Source organism: Berghia stephanieae, chromosome 5 (genome assembly GCF_034508935.2).
Source record: "Berghia stephanieae isolate SIO BIC M18660-M18661 chromosome 5, UCSD_Bste_1.3, whole genome shotgun sequence".
NCBI classification, from domain to species: domain Eukaryota; kingdom Metazoa; phylum Mollusca; class Gastropoda; order Nudibranchia; family Aeolidiidae; genus Berghia; species Berghia stephanieae.
The window spans coordinates 17,076,237-17,084,447 of NC_088364.1; the positions used below are offsets into that span (position 1 = coordinate 17,076,237).

The following is an 8,211-nucleotide window of genomic DNA, read 5'->3' on the forward strand; positions in this document are numbered from 1 at the left end:
TACCCGTGTGTCGAGCTGAATAAAATGACCAATCGTGATGTTAGACATTTAAAAAGCTGTGAACACTTTTCACTAAGTGGGTCAATTGGAGCACATTTTGCAATGTGACCAGTGACCTCGAGCACATGGAAAGTTAATATAGATCATGCCCATTAGCTGTCATAACTCACACAATACAGATTGTTTTCCTATTTTTATGAATATTGAAGAAGGGAATATAAATTTAAATTATATTTCTCCGCCTCATTAAATACTACTATTTAGAAGCGGTGGTTCACATTTAGTACTGCTATGTAAACTTGTGGTACAACGCTTTTGGATAGGAAGGTCCTGGGTTCGAGCCTCATTCGGCGCATAGTTGAGTCTTTGGAAAAGGTTCTTTACTCACATTCTCTCACCGAATCCAGTTGTAAAATGAGTACCTGGTCGTTAACAGCGTTGTATCTGTCGAAAAAAAATGGTAATATCGCCTAACAGGCGTCATGTCTCGTTCTATATGTTTCGTGTTGCTGTTGGTAAGGGACCTTTTGTAAAGCGCTATGAGCACGTTTAGTGGATATTGTGCTAAATATAAGCTCACCTTTTCTTTTCTTTTTTAAAGTGGTATTGCTCTAAATAAAAGCTCAATGGTTATAAAAAGAAATATCAGTTTCTTGTTGACTACTACTACTACTACTACTACTACTACTACTACTACTACTACTACTACTACTACTACTACTGCTACTAATAATAATACTACAACAACAACAACTACTACTACTAATAATAATAATACTACAACAACTACTACTACTACTACTACTACTACTACTACTACTACTACTACTAATAATAATAATAATAATAATAATAATAATAATAATAATACAACTACTACTACTACTACTACTACTACTACTACTACTACTACTACTACCACTACTACTACTACTACTACTACTACTACTACTGCTACTGCTAAGAGGTACTGCTGCTGCTACTACCGTCACTGCTGCTGTGCTACCACTACCACTACTACTACTACTACTACTACTACTACTACTACTACTACTACTACTACTACCATTACTAATACTACTACTACTACAACAACAGCAACAAGTACTACTACTATTACTGCTAAATATATATAAATATTACTGTCACCACCACTACTACTACTACTACTACTACTACTACTACTACTACTACTACTACTACTACTATTACTACTACTACTACTACTACTACTACTACTACTACTGTTACTGCTGCTGTGCTACTACTACTACTACTACTACTACTACTACTACTACTACTACTACTACTACTACTATTACTACAACTACTACTACTACTACTACTACTACTACTACTACTACTAATGCCACTACTACTACTAATACTACTACTAATGCCACTACTACTACTACTACTACTACTACTACTACTACTACTACTACTACTACTACTGACCGTCACACACAAAAAAGCTTCACGAATATTACTTACCTTTCAGATATTAATTCACTTTTTGAGAGAGCCTGTCATATTAGACATAAGAATAGCCACAGACAAAATCGCTATCACTACATACCAATCGGCCTATGTCTTGTGTCGTTTCTAAATTTTTCGTCATCTGTGACTCCGATTCCACGCTCTGATTCACACACCTACATCAATCCTGTACACTGACAAAACACTTTTTATCATCTTGACCAGACCATACTTCAAATATCGATGTATCAAGATCACCATCAACTTGACAAAATGTCTCAAACATGAGACTTCGAAAGTCTACGATTCACTTGAACAATTTTGTTAAGTTGTGTCGTCGTATGATTTATCGATTTTTGAAGAAAAAACGTTCTGGCCGGAATGAATAAAAAGATCTAGATACGTACTCTGGAATGTGCTTTAGAAGTAAATATTGGAGATAATGAGGGGAGGGCCCCGGAGTGATAGAGTCTGAATCTGGCCAGTTGGAATTGATCCCGAAATAGATCGTGGTGGTCTGACATCCCATTACTGTTTATTGTTGTTTTGTTTTGTTCTTGTGTCGTCGATTTCCAAGAGGGGGGGTAGTTTGTGTGTAAGTTTGTGTATGTATGTATGTGTGTGTGTTTGTGTGTGTGTGTGTGTATGTGTGTTGCGTGTTGTTTTCTGACGTTTTATCATCTTTTTATTTTTGGCTTTTGTTTTGTTTGGGGTTTTTTTTTTTATTGTCTCTTCTTTTTCAAACGAAGTGCTAATCAGTTATTACAATATTAATGCTATGCGTTAAGGTAAAATACTTATCTGTTCTGCCCGTCATATTAATTGTACACGATACAAAACTATGCACGTTTAACCTTTAACTTTTATAGAAGGAATGAAATTTAAGTCACTCAGCTATTTGTTATTGTATTTAGACAGCCATTTTTGTGATTAGTTCTCACTAAACTATATTAATATGAACATTCAGGGTTACACATAGTGTGTTGGTACGTTATATCCGACTGGTGGATGTTGTGAGTACGTTACCTAAACGCATATCATCAATAAATGAACAAGAAATAGGCCTTTAAGGTCATATTGTTTGCGTGCTCCGAAAAAAAAATCGTTTCGGACAGAAAACGTTTACTTCAAATATCAATGGATTAAACTCGAACTCAAGTGAGACTTTCACCCAACTTGTGGTCGAAAAACAATAAAGAAAAGAGCTGTGTGACGTCATCTTCATTCTCTCTATTCTATCCAAGCATTGCATGCCATGCCACATTCACTACACATACTACTCTCAAGATTATGAACACAGCTCACAATGTTTTGAAACAAATCCGTTGCTAGTGAAATTTACACACTGTAGATCTCCACTGGTGTGTCAAAACTTTGGAATAATAAATGCTCTCATAATAAAAATCGAAGTACCACCTTACACACCTCATGGGCTCAAAATCCGTCACCTGACAAATCAGGATTGAGAGTTTGTTTTTTTTATATAACAAGAGGGTTGGTTTTTTTTTTAATCGATTGATACTTGAAGGTAAAATCCTTTGGTCAAAATTTAAAATGTGTTATGTCAGAGTCCGCCTGGGTAGCTTACTCAGTGTGGATATGAAGTCTACACTAAAAAAATGTTTGCAAAATTATTTTGTCCCGGAAAGTTATTAGATATAAACTATTATTAAAAGATGAAAGGTAGGGAGATAGACAACCTCAACTTATACAAACTGCTAGAAATAAAAGTAAACGTCATTTTTCATTCGTTGCCTATTTTCAATATGAAATCCGCCATTGTTTTCATAAAAATTGACGAAATATGCCCTCACAATACTTAGAGTATTCTTATCTAAACAAACATCTGCCCTCAAGCTGGAATAGTGGAATTAAAAGAAAGATTAAAGAAAGATATTTTGATTTTTTAAAATCCCCCTTCCCGTTTGGAATTTCCTTTGATTAATATTACGTAGGGAAGACTTCTGTACTTTAACAGCACTTTTATTATATTCCTTAATCTTTTTAACTATTATGGACTTTCAATTTGTTGCAATGTCCAATAAAAATTACTATTTAAGATAAGTTTCACTGGTCATCATTGGTTTGACTAACTCATACGTCAATCTAATGCTTTTATTATTTATTTTTATTTTAAAAAGGCAAATGTGATTCTCTTAGGTTATATCTGCGCCAACCGAGCATTATTTAATGTTTTATTTTTATCTTTATTTTTTAAATTATTGGATTCCCCCCCCCCCCCCCCCCCAGATTTACACAAGACATTAAACCGGTCAAAATGCATTATGAGGAAGTTTCTAAAATAGTTCAATGTTGTTCCTCATCTTTGTGAATTTTCAAACAGGATACTTTGTGTTTTATGGTAGCCATGCACGATTATAGATATGAAGTAAAGACACTCGCATGGATTAAACCATTTCTACAATTCAAAAGGGGATTACTTTGATGCTTTAAAATATCGAATTCAACATAAAGGAAATGTTTCAATGAAATCTCATACCAGAAAGTGGAAAACGTCATGCTGTTTTCTTCTGTTTTGTATTTTGTTGTTGTTTTTTATGGGGGAGGGGGGGGGGGGAGAGCACATAATCTTCTCAAACTACTGTGTTTTGTTTATCAAATCCGAATATTTTGTAGCAGAGTTCTTAATCAATGTACAGGTTCTATGACCTATGATGACGTATCCAAGGCGGATGTGCCTCGAATACTCCAGAAAGCTCATGATAGATCCTCTTCGCCGCTCCATGCTTTAACACAACCAAGAATATCTATATCAGCGACAGACGGACATGGAAGATTTTGTAGAACAATACAGGGATGGGTAAGCTCTCATTTTATATTATGGTTTCTTTGACTTCTCGTTTATTCTCTGAATATTACTGTTACATTAATACTACTGCTGCCACAACAACAACAACTACTACTACTACTACTACTACTACTACTACTACTACTACTACTACTACTACTACTACTACTACTACTACTACTACTACTACTAGTACAACCACTACTACTACTACTACTACTACTACTACTACTACTACTACTACTACTACTACTACTACTACTACCACTACTAATACTACTACTACAACAACAACTACTACTACTACTACTACTACTAACTACTACTACTACTACACTACTATACTACTACTACTACTACTACTACTACTACTACTACTACTACTACTACTACTACTACTTACTACTACTCTACTATATATATTATTATATATATATATATATTGTATTATTATTATTATTATTTATTATTATATTTATTGTATTATTATTTTATTATTATTATTATTATTATTATTGTTTTGTTGTGTTGTTGTTGTTGTTTATTATTATTGTTTTATTATTATTATTATTAATTATATTATTATTGTTATTTTATTATTATTATTTTATTATTATTATATTATTATATTATTATTATTGACGAATTTGACAAAAATAAAGGTGATTTAAAATATAATAATTGGTATTTTCATTGCATGAAACGGGTAGTGTCGGAGATCAACCACTCTCTGGTCGATCAAGTTTTGTCGATGAGACTGCGGCCCACTTCGAGCCCTATTCCTGTCACTTCACACGCAACGGGGCTCCCAGTTTGTCACAGGCCATCACATGCTTGCACCAAGAGGACATGATCATGTTAGTCTTCTCTTTGATGTTGTCGCACCACCCCTTTTTTATTTCCTCACTTGGCAAATGAAAATAATATTATTCACCATAGAGTAAATAAAAAACGCCGACTTACTTGTTTTTTCCTTTGTACTTTAGATACAGACATTGATACAAAAACGCAAACAACGTAGAGTATCCAAGACCATTTAACTCTTCAAAAGTGGTCCTGTCCGTCAAGTATTTGATGTTGTCAAACCAACTCTTGTCGTCCTCGCGTAGGTTTTGAAGAGTTAAATGGTCATAGATGATTTTTCAAGGCTGGGTGCAAAGACTTAAGAGAGGGCAAAGGAGCCCTATCTTTGGTCTGTGGCGGGGTTGGCCTATGACAAACTGGCATATTCTAGGTTGTGACGAAAGTGGTCCTACGACAAACTGGCATGCTCTTCTAGCCTGTGATAAACTTACATGCTCTGGCCTGTGACAAACCGACATGCCTCCATATTCGACTGTGTCTGTATAACATTGTGCGATCGTTGTGTATGACGATATAAAGGAGGCAATTGAATAATGAAAGACAATCTTATACTGAATTAATTAATATCGTCCCCTAATTTTCTTGAATTTCAAATACTTTTTTTTTTACAAAAAAATTCTTAATACTTAGCATTGAAAGTAAATTTTCATCCAGTTAAAGTCAATTATTGAAAACCACAACATGTTTTGAACATTACACCGAATTACTCCATTCATTAAAAAAAAAATATTAACAAAAAAGAATCAAACCAACCTTAACGTTGTAGTTTATTTATAAGAAACTACAATGGACTACATGTGTCTATATTACTTGTTTGTGTTGAGAATATTGGCTATTGAGCTTAAATGTTGGCCAACTACTTTCGCGGTGTTTGAATGTGTTGAACCCGTGACCTCAAGAAGTCTGGGAGAGGTTGGTTCTAGATTTACTAGAATTTGAAGCGACTTTTTGGGGGGTCGCTGATAGCTCATTTGGGAGAGTCACTATCTCCCCGGCCAGGTGGAGTTGTCGTACCAGTAAGGTCGCGGGTTCGAGCCCCCAACGCCGCCGCGAAGTTTTTATTCTCTGTTGTCTTCTGGCACTTTCCTACTCACTTCATTTCTTGTTGTTATCAACATAAGTGGAGGCTTCAATCACTTTTCTGAAATAAAAATTCACCCCAAATACCGGACATACTCAAGGTCTCAATCGTTTCTATGTTACATGTTTAGTATTATAAGCTTGGGCAACTAACTTCGCGGTGTTGGTGTGTGTTGAAACCTTGACCTCAAGAAGTCGGGGAGAGGTTGACTCCAGATTGACTAGATTTTGAAGCGACTTTTTTGGGGGTCGTGGATAGCTCATATGGTAGAGTCACGATCTCCCCGGCCAGGCGGAGTTATCGTACCAGTAAGGTCGCGAAGTTTTTTAATTCTCTGTTGTCTTCATTTCTTGTTGCAATGGACAAGGCAACATTATTGTGCAAGTAGGACGATTTATGTTTAATGTTTTCTCAAAGGAAACACATCAGGACGCCTAACGATCTATAGTATACTAGAGGAAAAAAGTAACTTGATATAACACTTAATGCGGCGTTGAGTTTAACAGACGGATGGTCAAAAGTTTATACTATTTGCAGAGTTTCTTTTTATTTCGCAGTTTTGATGTATAGATCAATAAGATATTTCAATGTACAGAGGAACTCTGGTATTTTATGGAAATAGAGGAAATAGATTAGGAATCGAAGATGGCAAAAGCAAAAACAAACACAGACCGATTTTATTTAAAGACACTTTTATTTAATATTGTATATGACTATGAACTGAATCTTTAAAACTGCGAATACGATGTCATGGAAGATGTCAGGTTTTCAATACACTCGGTTGAAATAACCTCTTAAATATCAACCAAAATATGAAACAATTCGTCATTGTTATTGGTTTCTAGTTCTCTATTCATATTGTCTCATAGATGTTCAATTGAATTCATGTCGGGTAAAACATCTGGCCAAGAAACAATAGATAGAGTGTTATTATCATTTTAAAGCTTTCTAACTTTATTCAAATATTTGTAGTTACATAAACGTTTTAGATAATGATATTTTTCCCATATTTATTTAAAGGAATAACATGTGTATCATTATACATTTGACATTTAGTCCGTGTGAATATATTTTCAAATTACGTTAGTTCCAAACAAAAACATAGCTAAACCGTACCCACGGTTAGTTAGTTCCACATTGGTATCTCGGTAATATCTTTGTTTTACCTTTTAAATGGTAACACCCCATTCTCCTATCTTTGTTGCCGATGTCAAATAATAAAATATGTTGTTCTTTTCAGAAAGCGTAGGGCTGGATGGGTTTGTTGGGGGGGGGGGGGGGGGGGGTTGGGGGTTGTTTGTTTTTTTGGACCTCCCACAATGGGCAAGCGGTCACTTGCTGCTGTGTCCTCTACCCCACCCCCCCCCCCCCCCCCCCACTCTATTTCTATTTTCCGAGTTTGCTCTCTGCTTTTAACTTGAAATGTGATTATTTGGTTTTGTCTTGGCTCTGACCAGAGTCCTTGGCTGGATGGGGAGGGGGGGGGGGGATTAATAGTTGTAGTTTCGGAGATGATATTTTTATCCTTTTAAATCAACTCTGTGTGTCATGTAGCCCAATATTCATTGTTTGAATATATAATGAGTTGTAAACATTTGAGTGTATTCCTCTTAGTGGAATTCTGTGCCTATGTTTGGATGGGGCTTTTAGGTGATCTCAAACTAAGTAGGCTACACTGCTAGTGTGCTCTTAGAATCTACATCCATTCCGTTACTTTTTCTCTTGTGCTTTCAATTGTAAATTTAGAATTTTTGACCATCCCATTTTCACCCTTTTTACTTTAAATGACTTAAATGTGTCGCGAGCGCCGTAAAACCCTTAAAAACGAAAGAGAAATGAAATGAGCTCGTCTCCTTTATTTCCTTTTTCTGTTTGTGCTCGATAACTACTCAGATATGATTTCTATGGATTGCTCTATCTCCTCTCTTTTTAATTATGTTGAAATGAACTAAAAGTGCTCAAAACGCTTTACAAAGGC

General features: G+C 35.3%; 1 protein-coding gene across 3 annotated transcripts in view; it reads right to left on the minus strand.

The window, feature by feature from the left end:
* Positions 1 to 1,631, minus strand: part of LOC144972504 (high-affinity choline transporter 1-like) — a 24,379-nt gene extending 22,748 nt beyond the window's left edge. The window contains exon 1 of one of the 3 annotated variants that reach the window (XM_078913790.1): positions 1,495 to 1,631. The gene's annotated coding sequence lies outside the window, so the exon portion shown is untranslated. The remainder of the gene's footprint in view (positions 1 to 1,494) is intronic. The other 2 variants (XM_078913791.1, XM_078913794.1) reach the window with 2 other exon arrangements.
* Positions 1,632 to 8,211: the final 6,580 nt, after the last annotated feature.